The sequence below is a fragment of the Budorcas taxicolor genome, chromosome 9, assembly GCF_023091745.1.
Source record: "Budorcas taxicolor isolate Tak-1 chromosome 9, Takin1.1, whole genome shotgun sequence".
Classification (NCBI taxonomy): Eukaryota; Metazoa; Chordata; class Mammalia; order Artiodactyla; family Bovidae; genus Budorcas; species Budorcas taxicolor.
Window position 1 is genome coordinate 58730798 of NC_068918.1, and position 16191 is coordinate 58746988.

The 16191-nt window shown below is 37.2% G+C and overlaps 1 protein-coding gene across 1 annotated transcript in view; it reads left to right on the plus strand.

Moving 5' to 3' along the window:
• LAMA2 (laminin subunit alpha 2) overlaps nt 1-16191 on the plus strand; it is a 677618-nt gene that overhangs the window by 190977 nt on the left and 470450 nt on the right. The gene's annotated exons all lie outside the window — the stretch shown is intronic.

The following is a 16191-nucleotide window of genomic DNA, read 5'->3' on the forward strand; positions in this document are numbered from 1 at the left end:
CATCTATTATAGAAATCCGTACCTAAAATTGCATAATTGATTCATTTATCTTGTTTTTTTGCAGTGGAGTCCTGGCAGATGTTGAACAGTTGGTTCTCTGGGGGGTACAAAAAAGCCTTGATTTGTAGTGTTGGCCAATGTTCATGGTGTAAATATTCACATTGGGACTGATTTCAAGCTACCAACATGATTTCCCTAAACAAGGAATTAGGAAGAGATAAACACAAATGGCTTTTTAAAAATTTGAAGTATATTTGACAATGTTGTGTAAATTTGATATGTACATGTTAATTTCATACATGTATATTTAATGATATGAGTGACATGGCAATAATTAACATCTCTATCATACTATATAACTATTATTTATTTTGAGTGGTTGTAATAATTCTAGTTTCTTTGTAAGTTTGTTGATTATAATGCTCTATTGTCTGCATTCACCATATTGTATGTTCTATCTGTAGGACTTAATTTGCCACATGATGGAAGTTTGTACCTTAAACCACATCTGTCCTATTCCTTTACTCCCCATCCCCTGGTAACCACCATTTAACTTTCTGTTTTTACTAGTGTGGCTCTTTTAGATTCTATATATAAGTGATATCATATAGTACTTGTCTTTCTCTGTATGACTTTTCTAACTTAGCATAATATATGTACACAAGGTCATCCATGTTGTTGCAAATGGCAGGACATCCTTCCTTCTCATGGAGAAATAACAGTCCATTGTGTGTTATGTGTATATATATAAAATCTCTTCTTTATGTATTTATCCATCAGTGGACACTTAGGTTGTTTCCATATATTGATTGTTGTGAATAATCCTGCAGTAAAGATAGGAGTGCATATATCTCTTCGTTACTCTGTTTTCAGTTCCTTTGGGTATATACTCAGACGTGGAATTGCTAGATCATATGCTACATGTGTTTTTAATTTTTGAGGAATCTCCATGCTCTTTATCTGATTTATATTTCCGCCAACAGAGTACAAGAGTTCCCTTTTCTCCACATCTTTACCAAAATTGACTTTTGCAAGTCAGTGCAGGCTGGCTCCAGCAGACTACTGGTGTGTTGTCTGGTTTTCTGAGCCACCAGAGAATCCCCATATAATCCCCATGAGAGAACAATTTTGCTATCCTCGTTGCTGTATTTCAACTCTTTGGGTGAGGGCTGGCACAATAAATAATGTTTGTCTTAATGATATTGTAGAATAAATGAATCAGTGAACTAATTTATATATCATTATGTGAGCCTTTAAAATATGTATGGAAGTACAGAATCTTAGAATCCATAAAAGGAATCTTGGAACAAAAAGGTGAGAGTAACACTAGCGCAAGTGAATTTGACTGCATTTATAACTGTCTTTCCCATCCTTCCTAATCAAGTCATCCCAGTTCTCGTTTGAATATATTCTTTTAAGCCTCTAAATAGATTACTGAGAATGTGGACATTGAAATGTATTCTGTTTATATTTAAATAATTTCATTTATGTTTAGTCTGCAAAAATTTACCTGAAGTTATTCCAGTATGTTGTGTTCTTTAAGCACTTGATGTATTTTTAAAGTGTTGTCCATGTCAATAATATATACAAGTCAAATCATGACCTTCTTTTGGTTTGTACTATTATATTAAAGTGACCTAGACACACAAAGGATTAGACTAAAAATTGTTAGTGCTCATACAGCTATTCTTCATTTCTTTCACTTCTTGATACTTGATAGTGTGCTATGCTGAAAAGGCAAACAATGGGAAAAGGTCTCCTCCACACACACAACATGGTAAAATCTGCTTTCAATAAGGAACTGTATTTACTTCCTGCTGTTCATGGTCACTATTTGTAATACCGTATTTATACTCACTGTAGACATGAAGCCTGGAAAAGAAAAAAGTTCCTCAGTCTTCATACCTCTTATAATGCTTTGCAAATAGCTGCAGTTATTTTGCAGTAATCCACAGTAGAGTGTAATAGTTGCTCAGTCGTGTCGGACTCTGCGACCCCATGGACTGTAGCCTGCCAGTCTCCTCTGTCCATGGAATTCTCCAGGAAGGAGTACTGGAGTGGGTTGCCATGTCCTTCTCCAAATCCACAGTATGTTTAGGTTTAATGGAATCCTGGCTTAGTAATGAAGCACTTCATTAAAGTGTTGTTTATAGTGTTTCTATTCACAGTGTTTCTATTCCATATATGCTTATGGTAGAATTGTATGGATGTTCTGCTCTCATCCATTCTCTGCTGTTTAGACAGATTCAGTTTATAGTGTCAGATTTTACTCTTGATGATTTTGTAGCTTTATCATTTGACGTTGAATAATTGTAGTCAGTCAAACTGTATAAGAAGCTGTATGGATTCTGTTTTATGCCTTGGGTATCATAAATGAGATAGAGTTTGATTCCATATTGATGAAATACTACTTCTGTTTCTCCAAGATATATTGTTCTTTACAATTTGTTTCTAGACATTGTGATTAAATGTTCTATTGGATAGCAATTTCAGTATCAGAGTACAATGACATTTTGTCGTGCTTTAAATGGAAATGTGTGTAGGCTTTTTCTAGTGAAGGCTTTTATATAAATTAATCATGTTCAGGGCTGATAGAATGTTCACAGCAGGACATGTAGTATTACAGAAAATGTCCAAAGCCATTTGCTCTTTTTCAGGACAACTATAACCATGACTTTTTGTGACATTCATAATCTGCTTAATTGGATGAATTTCAGTGTCAGAAAATTGTTCTATGTCACTTTTTAAACTTTTTTATCTCCCTCCTGTGCTGAGTTGTAATTTGATTAGACTTGATTTTCCTCAAGGGGGTGAGAGTTTAAAAAAAAAACAAAAAACTTTCTACTTTGGTGCAACCAATTAATTAGTCCTGCATGGAGAGGTTTGGAAAAATCAATGAGCAGTCAAACTTGATGACAGAGTAAAACACACGTTTATGAAGGCAGCATAGAGAAGACAGTGGAATTCCCGAAGTGTTAACTAGGCCCCATGGATTCTTTTGGAGCTTTGGAAATCCGCACTTCATAAATCATTTTTGCCTTGATACCAAAGTTCTATGATGACTTGGTGCATATCTAACTCACTGAAAATCAAGAGCTATCTAATCAAGATTGCGAGGAGAAATATCAATAACCTCAGATATGCAGATGACACCACCCTTATGGTAGAAAGTGAAGAGGAACTAAAAAGCCTCTTGATGAAAGTGAAAGAGGAGACTGAAAAAGTTAGCTTAAAGCTCAACATTCAGAAAACGAAGATCATGGCATCTGGTCCCATGACTTCATGGGAAATAGATGGGGAAACAGTGGAAACAGTGTCAGACTTTATTTTGGGGGGCTTCAAAATAACTGCAGATGGTGATTGCAGCCATGAAATTAAAAGACACTTACTCCTTGGAAGGAAAGTTATGACCAACCTAGATAGCATATTGAAAATCAGAGACATTACTTTGCCAACAAAGTCTAGTCAAGGCTATGGTTTTTCCAGTGGTGATGTATGGATGTGAGAGTTGGATTATGAAGAAAGCTGAGCGCCTAAGAATTGATGCTTTTGAACTGTGGTGTTGGAGAAGACTCTTGCAAGTCCCTTGGACTGCAAGGAGGTCCAACCAGTCCATTCTCAAGGAGATCAGTCCTGGGTGTTCTTTGGAAGGACTGATGCTGAAGCTGAAACTCCAATACTCTGGCCACCTCATGTGAAGAGTTGACTCATTGGAAAAGACCCTGATGCTGGGAGGGATTGGGGGCAGGAGGAGAAGGGGACAACAGAGGATGAGATAGCTTGATGGCATCACCGACTTGATGGACATGAGTTTGGGTGAACTCTGGGAGTTGGTGACGGACAGAGAGGCCTGGTGTGCTACGATTCATGGGGTCACAAAGAGTCGGACATGACTGAGTAACTGAACTGAAATGAACTGAGGCAGGATAAAAAAAGCAAAGAATTTAGAGTGGGTTTTGTAAGAACTTTGTCTATGTCCTCTTGGAATGGTACCCTTTCATACATATTTGTCATAACTGTTGGCTTTCAATCTTTAGAAAATGTCCATACAGTTAAATGAGTGGCATCTATCCTTATTTTAAAATCTTAGGCAAAAGAATACCAGGCTCTGCATATCTCTCATTTTTCATTTCATTTACACTCTTCATATTTCACTGGCAAGTTAAGTCACCTGTTTAAAATCTGGAGTAAAGGCCACTTGACAAACCTCAACAGAATTCTCTTTTTTGCAGATTTTCATTTCAGAGGGAAAATATGTGAGTTAGACATATATAAGATTGTTATCTTGGTAGCAGTTCCCAAGGAAATTGGGAATGATGAAGAATATGCCATCTGTACTTATTGGTATTGAATGGTGCTAGATAAGTTCACTCTTCAGGTGCTTGTAGAAATCACTCTTGAGGTTCCTTAAATTATTCCAGAGGTGGCATTCCATTTTTGATCACCTATTCTGTTGAATTTTAAAAATAATTGATAATCTATTATGTGTAAGGCATTAAAAGACATGTGTAAAATATTCTACAGTTTCTACTGTTAGCAGCCTTAGTTTTGATGTTAAAACAAGGGCAAAATTAATCTTTTAAGAAGCAAAATTAAGTTGTTATCACAGATGTTAAGTTTTTAGAAATATAAAGGGATGTGAGAATGTGGTTAGATTAGAAATTGATATATGGGAGGGGGTTTCAGGATGGGGAACACATGTACACCCATGGCGATTCATGTTGACGTATGGCAAAACCAATACAATATTGTAAAGTAATTAACCTCCAATTAAAATAAATAAATTTATATTTAAAAAGAAGTTAATATATGGGAAATATCTGTGTGAAGGAATTACTTGAAATAGTCATAAACATGGAATGTATTATTGTACAAAAGCAAAATTTATTATTATACAAAAACTAGATCTCTAAAATTCATCCATAATTTACTAGTCATGTGAAATGGAACAAGTTACCTAATGTACTGGTTTTCCATTGCTGTCATAACCAATTGCACAGATTTAGTGGTTTAACACAAATTTATTATCTTACATTATAATAGGTTAAAAGTCTGACATGAGCCTCACTGTCCTAAGGTCAGGTGTGGGCAAGGTCATATTCCCTTTTGAAGATTCTAGAAGGAAATTCATTTCCTTGATTTTTCCAACTTCTGAAGATTGCCTATATTCCTTGGCTTGTGTCCTCTTCCTTCATCTTCAAAACCAGAAATGGGTTGGAGGTTTATCATGTTCCATCACTCTGCCCACCTCTTTCACTTCCCTCATTAAGGATCCTTGTGATTATTTTCGGAGAAGGCAATGGCACCCCACTCCAGTACTCTTGCCTGGAAAATCCCATGGATGGAGGAGCCTGGTAGGCTGCAGTCCATGGAGTCTCTGAGAGTCGGACATGACTGAGCGACTTCACTTTCACTTTTCACTTTCAGGCTTTGGAGAAGGAAATGGCAATCCACTCCAGTGTTCTTGCCTGGAGAATCCCAGGGATGGGGGAGCCTGGTGGGCTGCCGTCTGTGGGGTCGCACAGAGTCAGACACGACTGAGGCGACTTAGCAGCAGCAGCAGCAGCAGTGATTATTTTGGGCTCAATCATACAATTCAGAATTATCATTACATCTCAAGGTCTTTAACTAAATCATATCTACAAAAGTCCCTTTGACATATATAATAATGTATACAAAGGTTTCAAGGGTTAAGATATAGACATTGTTGAGGGGTCATTATTCTTTGTATCACACAAATTAGCATTAACTCTCTCATTTCAATTTCTAATCAGTTCCTACCTGCCTGATAGAAATCTTGTTAGCAGAGACAAACTTCTGCAGGCTGAAGTGCTTGGCAAAAACTAGGTACTAAATAAAATGCTACTTTCCACAAGAAAAGATTATTAAGATATAGAATACTGGGATACGACAATAAACTCAAATGAAAATAACCCACAGCAGGCACACCCCCCACAGTGCTCTCTTCTGAATATTCATTTTGTCTTCTCTCTCTCCTCTCCTATTGTTTAATTTCCATTTTGGGAAAAATATCATCTTAGGAAAACTTGTTTTTCTTTTTTTAAAAAAATGCCTGAATTACAAATAAATATCATTTTTCCAAAGATAAAGGGAATTTCAGAGAGGGGAGAGCAATATAGTGAAAGGCTATAGAGATTTCAAAGAAGATGAGGATGGAGAAACTAAACATGTATTTTCTGACCAGGTAACTCTTTTGAAAATAATTCAAGTAGGGTGGTGAGTGGTGCATGCGTGGTAGAGGGTTAAATAGAGAAGAGGTGCTAAGGTGATAAACAGTGGAGGTTACAGAGTACTCTTAAGAAAGTCCCTAGAGAAGGACAAGGAAGCTGGGCAGTATATAAGCATGAAAATAGCTGATGCTATTTCATTTGTAATAGCTAAAATTGAAAAAGTGTTAAGTAACTCTGATCTGTTGAAAGAATTCATGAGCTAAGATCAGAAAGTTTCATCTGTCTTTGATTTGTTATTCTCTGCTGTTAACATTATATTTCCAACTCTTCTCATTACTACAAATCTTTGCTATTATTCCCCAAATGCTTTGAACTAGAGTGATTCATTCATGTCTGCAATGTCATAAGTTGAAGAATGCTAGGTTCTTCTTACCCTGGTAACTATAGAAGCACAAAAACAAAGGCAATGCTGGGTACTTCTCCAGGGTGAATAATTTTTAGAAGGGAGGCTTTTAACTGTCACATTTCTGATTGTCTGTGATTCACACCCATATTGTGTTCTGTGATGGCTTCACTGAAAGGACTGTCGTGTTCTATGGGGGACTCAGCCTACCTGCTCTTTTACCAGTGGCTGGTGTGAAAGCCATGCTGTGCCAATGACTTATTCACAGGAGGCAGGTCAATCTTTTGAAACCATGGATTGTTTCAGATGAGAGAGAAATATGTGAGGAGAGAATAGATGTCAAGGGCAGTGCTGAAGAGAAGGAAAATGCTTGTCTGAGTTTTACCTGCCGCTGACATTGTTAAAAATGATAGCAACTTAATGAAGCACGGAGCACTAAATGCGTTAATAAGCTGAGGGAGGACCTTGCTCATTGCAATTTGGATTCTATTTATTCGTGTTCCTAGTTTTCTAAGACAGGACTAAAATTTGGGGCTGGCAATGCCCTTTAGAGTTGATAATTAATTTGAAAGAATTAAGATACATTTCTTAAGCTCTGAATGCAATGTAGTTGCAGTATGAATCAGAATTAATCATTTATCAAGACAGTAAACACATTTTACTGTTACAAACAAATATTTGCTTTTTAAGAGCAAGCACTGAATTACCAATAGTGTAAAATCATTATGTAAGAGAGTCATTTGTTTGTCAAAAAGAAATGTCTTAGTAATCTTTTTAAAAGCTCTGATATGATAATTTCCCAACATACACAGAAGTATAGAGTAGAATACTCTAGACCCACGTAACTGATACCCACCTGTAAAAATTAACTCATGGCCCTTCCTGTTTCCATTCTACATTTGTCCATACCCCATCCCACTCACCAGGTTAAGTGAATGAAGTTAAGTTTCTCAGTCGTGTCCGACTCTTTGCGAACGCATGGACTCCTAACAGGCTCCTCTGTCCATGGGATTTTCCAGGCAAGAGTACTGGAGTGGGTTGCCATTGCCTTTTCCAGGGGATCTTCCCAACCCAGGGATCGAACCCGGGTCTCGCTCATTGTAGACAGTCTCTTTACCGTCTGAGCCACCTTATTTGGAAGCAGACCCCACACATATTACATCCTCTCCATCCTCTATAGTTCCGTATAAATTACTGAACTTTACAGCTCCTTTGTAAACAACATCACTGTCATACCTAAAAATACTATTATTCTTCTTTAATATTAACAGACATTCAGTCAGTATTAACATACATCACGTTTGCCTCCAACCTTTAAAAAGTTGATTGAATCAGGATGTACCTGAAGTCACATACTGCACTTATTTGATATCTCTCTTAAGGTCTCTTAATCTATAACCTCATTATTTTTTAATTGTCTTGCGATTTATTTTTTAAAGAAGCCATACTTTTTGGGTAGTAAAGGTTCTCACATCCTGAATTTTGTTAATTGTATCCCTGTGGTGCTGTTTTCATGATCCTTAGATACCTTATTTCCTGTAAACTGATAGTTAAATGGAGAGACTCACTCTGATTTTGGGTTCACATTTTTGGCAAATTACTTTATAGATGGTGCTGTAGCCTTCCATTACATTGCAGAAAATATCCAGGTGTCTCTCTTTTGGCAACGTTAGTGGCCATTTTGACCGTTAGTGTTCACCACAGATTCATCATTTCAAAAAAGGTCCTCTTAGTAAACCGTGACATCCTGTATAATTGAGTTTTCTCCAGGTTGATTTTTTTTCATTTAATAGTATATTCCTGCATCCGTTGCTCTTTCTTCTCAGGTTCTCTTGACTATTCTTGCTTGTTAATGTTTTCAAATCAGCCTTACAATAAACTTACCCAGTTCTAGGGACTAATAATAAAAATTGTACTGATTTAGATTTGTATATTAACTTAGAGCTGAAAAGTAACTCATGTTATTTTTCAGAATGGGAGGTTGAGATTTTCTTTATTACATAATGAAGTGGAACTGTCCTTCAAATACTTTCCCATGGATAGTTAGGCATTGATTAAAACTCTTCTCAAAAAACAAATTCAGCAAATGAACATTTTATCTTCAGAAGATTATCTTTAGTCATCCAGTTAGATTATTATTTCTTAGAAATTAGATAATGATAGAGTAATTCATTTTCAAATGTATAAACTTTATATGAGCTTAACGTGAATATAAAAAATCTGTTTTAATTGACAGCAAAGTATTTCTGTTTCTCTGAAAACAGAGGAGCCACTTACCCTGAGGTGAAATGGCACGTTTGCTTACCTGCAACTCCTTAAATTCACACTCAGCAACTGTAGTGTACACTGAGGGGAGGGGAATAAATGCCCTGTATATTATAACTGAGTGACAATTACAAGTCATTTCAGTCTTTGAAATTATTGTCAGTAAATTTGTCTGAAGGGACAGGCAGACAAGGGGGTTATCCATATGGACTCCCCACCAATCCTAGGTTTATCGAAGTAAGTGTAAATTTGCAAGGGACATAAAACTCACCCAAAAAGTAATAGTTGAAGTATTTGTAGGTTAATTGCTTTAAGTTTTAAATTTAAAGCATCCTTTAAAAGCCTCTATTCTTTAGTTCAGTTCATTCGTTCGGTTGTGTCCAGCTCTTTGCGACCCCATGAACTGCAGTACGCAAGGCCTCCCTGTCCATTACCAACTCCTGGAGTTTTACTCAAACTCATGTCCATCAAGTAGGTGATGCCATCCAACCATCTCATCCTTTGTAGTCCCCTTCTCCTCCTGCCTTCAATCTTTCCCAGCATCAGGGTCTTTTCCAATGAGTCAGTTCTTCACATCAGGTGGCTAAAGTATTGAAGTTTCAGCTTCAGCATTCCAATGAATATTCGGGACTGATTTCCTTTAGGATAGAATGGTTGGATCACCTTGCAGTCTAAGGGACTGTCAAGATTCCTCTCCAACACCATAGTTCAAAAGCATTGATTCTTTGGTGCTCAACTATCTTTATAGTCCAACTCTCAGATCTGTTGTTTAACCTTGATCCAATAGGTCCAATAATAGTATTTTCAGAATGTGTATAGTGGTCTCTTCAGGTAATTTTTAAGATTATAGTGAGCCACTTGTTTCCTGTCATTGCTTAAGAAATTTTTGCTGGGAAGTAAAAATTTGGTTAAGCTTCCCAGGTGGCACAAAGGTAGAGAATGTGCCCACCAATGCAAAATACATAGGAGACAGGGGTTCAATCCCTGGGTTGGGAAGATCCCTTGGAGTAGGAAATAGCAACTCTCTCCAATTTTCTTGCCTGGAAAATTTCATTGAAATAGGAGCCTGGTGGGGTCACAGAGAGTCAAACATGATTGAGCATGCATACACACAAAAAAAAGTTTGTTTAGGGCAAAATCCCATGGACAGAGAAACCTGGTAGGCTACAGTCCATGGGGTCACAAAGAGTCGGACACGACTAAACAACTTCACTTTCACTTTCCCTGGTTGCTCTGCCAATGCAGGGAAACACAGGTTTGATCCCTGGAAAAGGAAACAGCACCCTATTCCAGTATTCTTGCCTGGGAAACCCCATGGACAGAGGAGTTTGGCAGTCTACAGTCCATGGGGTTGCAAACAGTTGGACAGGACTTAGTGGCTAAACAACAACAAAAGAATTTGGTTACATGTTTTTTGGTAGGGTGGGTCTTTGAGTGAAGCCTCTATTAAACTCAGACCTAAGATGAATTTCCTGCATTCAGCCCCACTTCTCACCCCTGCTTCTGGTCAGACCTGCTTTTGTGAGTTTCTGCTGGTCTTGACCCAGGGCAACAGCCACTCTGAGTACTTTTGGCCATGACCTCTACTCTCCCTCTACAGCTGACTCCCATGGACCTTCCAGAAAAAATAATGAACCCACTTCATCCTCTTTGTTTTTGTTTTTTTTTTAATTTATTTATCCTTCTTTTAGGTCTCAGGTAAAAGATAAGCTAATTATATGAACTATCAACTCAAACACAGAGACGTGTGTGTGCACTTCTGTAAGGTTTTCCAGATTATTCTAGTGGGTACAAAGCTTGAAATTCTTGATTCCAAGGATCCTTTTTGGTTCTGACATTGTATAGTTCTCATTGCTTTCTGAACGTCAACATACCCGTATAAATGAATGAGTATTTGACATACATAATGCTAGAACTAATAATACACAGAAGTGTCTAAAACAGAGATGGCATTGAAGTTTGTGGAAATGTTTAAATTCATAACATTGGCAAGAGCAGGCATTAGAATATTGCAGAGCCTCTTTCACAATTAAGCAGTTTTGTTATGTGGACAGCTATTTGCTATAGGGAGTTCACAGACAGCAATAAAGGGATAAAGGCAGAGCTTATCTGTGGCAGAAGTTAGACGGCCATGTGTTTTTCTCTTGACAAATTAGGAAACAGAAATGGAAGAGAGTAATTCAGGTTAAGTTCTGTGAGAAAGATGAAGTACCATCTTCCACAGAGAGTGAAAGTGAAAGTGAAAAAGTTGCTTAGTTGTGTCCGACTCTGTGCCAACATGGCCAACACAGTCAAGGGAATTCTCCAGGCCAGAATGGTGGAGTGGGTAGCCTTTCCCTTCTCCAGGGAATCTTCCCAACCAGGGATCACACACACACACACACACACACACACACACACACACACACACACACGAATGACATGAAGCTTGTTTTTCATGTTTAAAAAATGTGGCCATTTCATTCATTGTGACGAACCATTTTACAGTTTTCCCCTCCATGGCTGGTGATAGAAGTTGCAAATAGTGCTGGCCATATATATCCAGTTGTTTAGTTTCAGAGGTGTGACCAACTCGCTGTCCCATGGACTGTAGCCTGCCAGGCTCCTTTGTCCGTGGGATTCTCCAGGCAAAAATACTGGAGTGGGTTGCCATTTCCTCCTCCAGGGAGTGGTTTTCATTTCCTCACAGAGAGTGGTTTTCATTAATACTTTTATGTCTTTCATGGGCGTTCAGCCTATAGGAAACTGAGGCCCTCTGTCCTTTGTACATCTTTGAGGAGTCCTCCTGTAGCCTAGCTCTTTTAACTATGTTCCAGTGACACTCAAAAGAATCAGTAAAATCTCCAAAACACAGTACTATTTGGTAGCATTTTTCTAGATCCGTGATTCTCCCGAGGACAAAGGAACTGGGATAAAGTAGGTTCCTGAGAGTCATAACAGAGAGTTTTTTTTTTTTTTAATGCAGACCCAGCAATGCATGTGCTAGAAATCGATCCTGGAGATCAGACTTACCCAAATGGGTTATGAATGAGCCAATATATATTCTGCCCTAGGACGGTGTGTAGAGTGGCCAACACTCCTAGGCTGTTCATTCCCGGCTGTGAGGTCTCCTCCAATCATGTGAAAAAGATGGGAAAACATCACCATATATGATGGTCATTGTAGGTTGCTTGTTATTTTGGGACTGAAGGATTCTTCAGAAAGGCTATTCTCCATTTCCACCTTAAATGAGTTCAAGTTCTTAAACACTCGACTGCTGCTGCTGCTGCTAAGTCGCTGCAGTTGTGTCCAACTCTGTGCGATCCCATAGATGGCAGCCCACCAGGCTTCCCCTTCCCTGGAATTCTCCAGGCAGAACACTGGAGTGGGTTGCCATTTCCTTCTCCAATGCATGAAAGTAAAAAGTGAAAGTGAAGTCGCTCAGTCGTGTCTGACTCTTAGCCACCCCATGGACTACAACCTACCAGGCTCCTCTGTCCATGGAGTTTCCAGGCAAGAGTACTGGAGTGGGGTGCCATTGCCTTCTCAGCTTAAACACTCTAGGAACATCTACTTTAATGCTACATTAGTGACATATGATTGTGATTAATGATATTTTATTATGTGATGCACAAATGGAATGTGAAATAGAAAGTTCTCTATGTTACTATAAACTGTCAACCATTTGGCTTTATTTCAAAAGTTATTTGGAATTTTTAAGCCACCAATATATAAAAAGTGCCTTCCTACAACAAAAATTGGATATAGTGTATTGAGATCTATGATTTATAGAAGCCTAGCCGTCTTACTATTTTTGTGCTTATCATAATGTATTTGCTTGCCTTGTTGCATCCCATACAGATTTTTTTTCCCACCTGGAAATAAGATTTTATAACTAGTGATTTTGAATAGTCTTTATGCTGAAAACACAAGGCAGAATTAATTAAACTAACATAGGTACACTAGAGAATTATTCTGTTGGAATCATTAAAAATTTGGCATACTTAGAAATTCAGTTAGAGTTTTTACAGTCTTTTTCTGACACCTTCAAAGAATACTTCTATTCATTGTGTTTTTCAATAATGCTGTCTACCACATTTTAAAAAGTTTATTCAAAATACTATATGTCAACTAATTTAATTAATTTTGCATGAAATGTGAAAGAATCCATAGAAAATAAATGAAAGAAGGATATTATTTTGAAATGAGGTGACTTTAATATTCTTGAAGGCAATGACTGCTTTTCCATGTCACTTAATGCTGGCTGTTATATTGAATTATAGAAAGAGTCTGTGCGGTTTCTAGTACAACTTCTTTTTTAGAGCCAACACAGAATCTCTGAAGTCATAAATCCATGTTGTAGCTCCAAGACAATTTGGCCTTTTCCTATATTTGCTTGCTGAGTTGTTTCTAAACAAAGTTTTTTATTCATACATCAGTGTATCTTTATTTTTCTTATTTGTACCTGTGATCTGTAATTATGCTTTGATATTTCTCTTTTGGTTTTCCACTAAAAAAAAAAATCTCTGTGCACTTTTTTTTTTTCTGGATGGGAATTTGCTCATTTAAAACATTTATAGAGATTCTTTTTTCCAAAGAGCACATAGTACTTTATTATCTCTTCCATGGTTCTTACTTTGAAAAAGATACACTGTGAAACAGAGGGTAAAAGAGTTTAAGAAATTTTCTCAACTCATAGAGATATTAATTGAATGAACATGCAAGAAATGTATGTCTTAGTTCCTGCAAGTGACAAAATATGCTGGTTGACTGGAATTCAAGTTCTAACAAACAGAAAGAATAGTATTAATCTAGTAAGAAGTCATATGGAAGCATGTACACTGGTTTTGATTATTCAATTAAAACTAATAAATGTTAAATATACATTATTTCAAAAGAATTTTACTAAAGATTATAGCACCTCTGCCCTTTAGGAGCTCACAATTTAGTTATTTATATTCTTTACTAGTTTACAGATTTTTGTCATGAATGATTTAGAATTACCAGAAATTAGGAGCATTTAATTTAATTTACCAGAAATTAGTGTATCAGATTTTCATAGAAAAAACTATCTTTCTGTGTTCTATCAGATTACTCAGTAGGGTTTGCCTTTTAGTGAATTCATTTTTAAAGAGGTTCCATGTGTATGTATTGAATACAGAGTGTCTAAGAGAAATAATCCATAATGAATAGCACCTAAAAATGCAGAAATAGCAAAAACTCTAGCTTATGTTTGGTTGGCTTCTGTACATCTTTTTTTCTGCCAACATAACCTGTACTGGGGGCTTCCCAGGTGGTACAGTGGCAAAGAATCCACCTGCAATGCAGGAGACAGGAGTTCCATCCCTGGGTCTGGGTTGGGAAGATACCCTGGATGAGGAAATGACAACCTGCTTCAGTATTCTTGCCTGGGAAATCCCATGGACAGAGGAGTCTGGTGGGTTACAGTCCATGGGGTTGCAAAAAGTCAGACATGACTGAGTGACTGAGCATGCGTGTGGGCACATGATGGATAGAGTATGTTCCATCTTACTCCCACTCTTGTCCTTTCTTTGATGTTTATTTTTTAAAATATTTCCTTACTTTAAAAATAATTTTATTAAAAACTGAGACATTTATGTTAATGCAATTAGTATAGCAGGGTAGTAGAAGAATTTTAAAGTTCTTTTTCTCTCCTTGACTCCTTATCCCCAAACCCCACAGGTCACGTCTTAAATATGTCCATGTCTGCCCTTCCCCAAAATGTCTAAGTGTATTTCAATAATTACAAATTCATATGTATATATACATGTCTGTCTACAGTTATCTGTATACCTCTGTAAATAAAAATTCATAATATTTCCCATATGGAGTGATAATACATAAAATAGAATGGTCAAAGCCCAGACTAATCAGAGTAGGTGTCTTGGCTGTTCCTTGCAATCCCTAGGTTACCCAGATGTTCTCTGGAAAGAGAAGGCATTTGAGAGGCTTGGACAGCAGTTATTTACCAAGTACAGAAGTATTTCAGTATTTTAACTACCAGTATTTCCTTAACTGTGCGTAAGAGGCAAATGGTATCTCTAGTTTCGCTCATTAAATGGCTCATGATTTTCCCCTCAGTGCATACAGATAGAAGTGCTCACGTTCCAGTAAGGGTCTCAAAAGACCAGCATCTGAGTCACCTCTTTCATCTTAAGTACAAACTTTTTATGTTTTTAAATTCAGTCCCTTAGAGTTTGTCATAGACAGTGTGCATGTATTCCTGAAAGTCTCATGTCAAAACTATGAAGCAGATAAGGTATATTTTCAGAACATTACTTTCAAGCTCCCCTCTAAACAGACCCATTAATTATCTTTTAACAGGTTTTTCCTTCAATTATGTATTTTCAGTGACTCCAATCACCCAGAATTTAGGGTTGGCAAACTCCCTGTGTCTCACTGAATGTACTAAAAAGACCACATACTATTGCTTTCTTACTAGCATACTTTTAATGTATCTCATTATTGCAATTTATTATCAACTCATAGCTGGTGGGACTATACCTTGAAAGAAAGTTGCTCAGTTGTGTCTGACTCTTTGCGATCCCATGGAATGTAGCCTGCCAGGCTCCTCTGTCCATGGAATTCTCCAGGCAAGAATACTAGAGTGGGTTGCCATTTCCTTCTCCGGGGAATCTTCCCGACCCACTAAAGACATATACTATTGCTTTTTTACTAGTGTACCTTTCATATATCTCATTATTGCAATATATTATTAACTCATAGATGGTGGAACTATATAAACTACCTTATATTTATCTTTCTACCAAGGACATCGCAAAAAATGTCACTCGGTAATGTTTATGCATTGTTCTTTTGGACTTTTGGATTGGATTGGTAAAGATGCACATATGTACCATCACAAAACATCTAGAATATTTATTTTGTATGTGTTCAGATATTATGTAGATTTGAAAGCAGAGGATTGCCATATTCCCCTCAGTGGTCACTCTGTTGACTTGTAGTAACTTGATGCCTTTATTTTCCTTTTCTTTAACACATATTTACCTCTTATACAGAAGGTACAGAAACCCTTCATTTACTATATTCCAATTTCAAACAGCTGCTGAGTGTACTAGAATTTCGTCTCCATTATTTTCTATTTGGGAATGTGGAGGAATTGACACTTACTGAGTATTTACAGCCAAGTCCTTTGCTAGGTACTTTGCATACATTATTTCATTTAGTCTAAACTGTCCCTCAGTTGTATACTTAGTGTTCATATTATTGACCCTAATTAACAGAAATGGGAGTGAGAGTTGACGAAGTAAGTCACATGAATGTTGGCATCACAATTTAAATACAGGACTGTGCCTTCAAAGTGCTATGTTT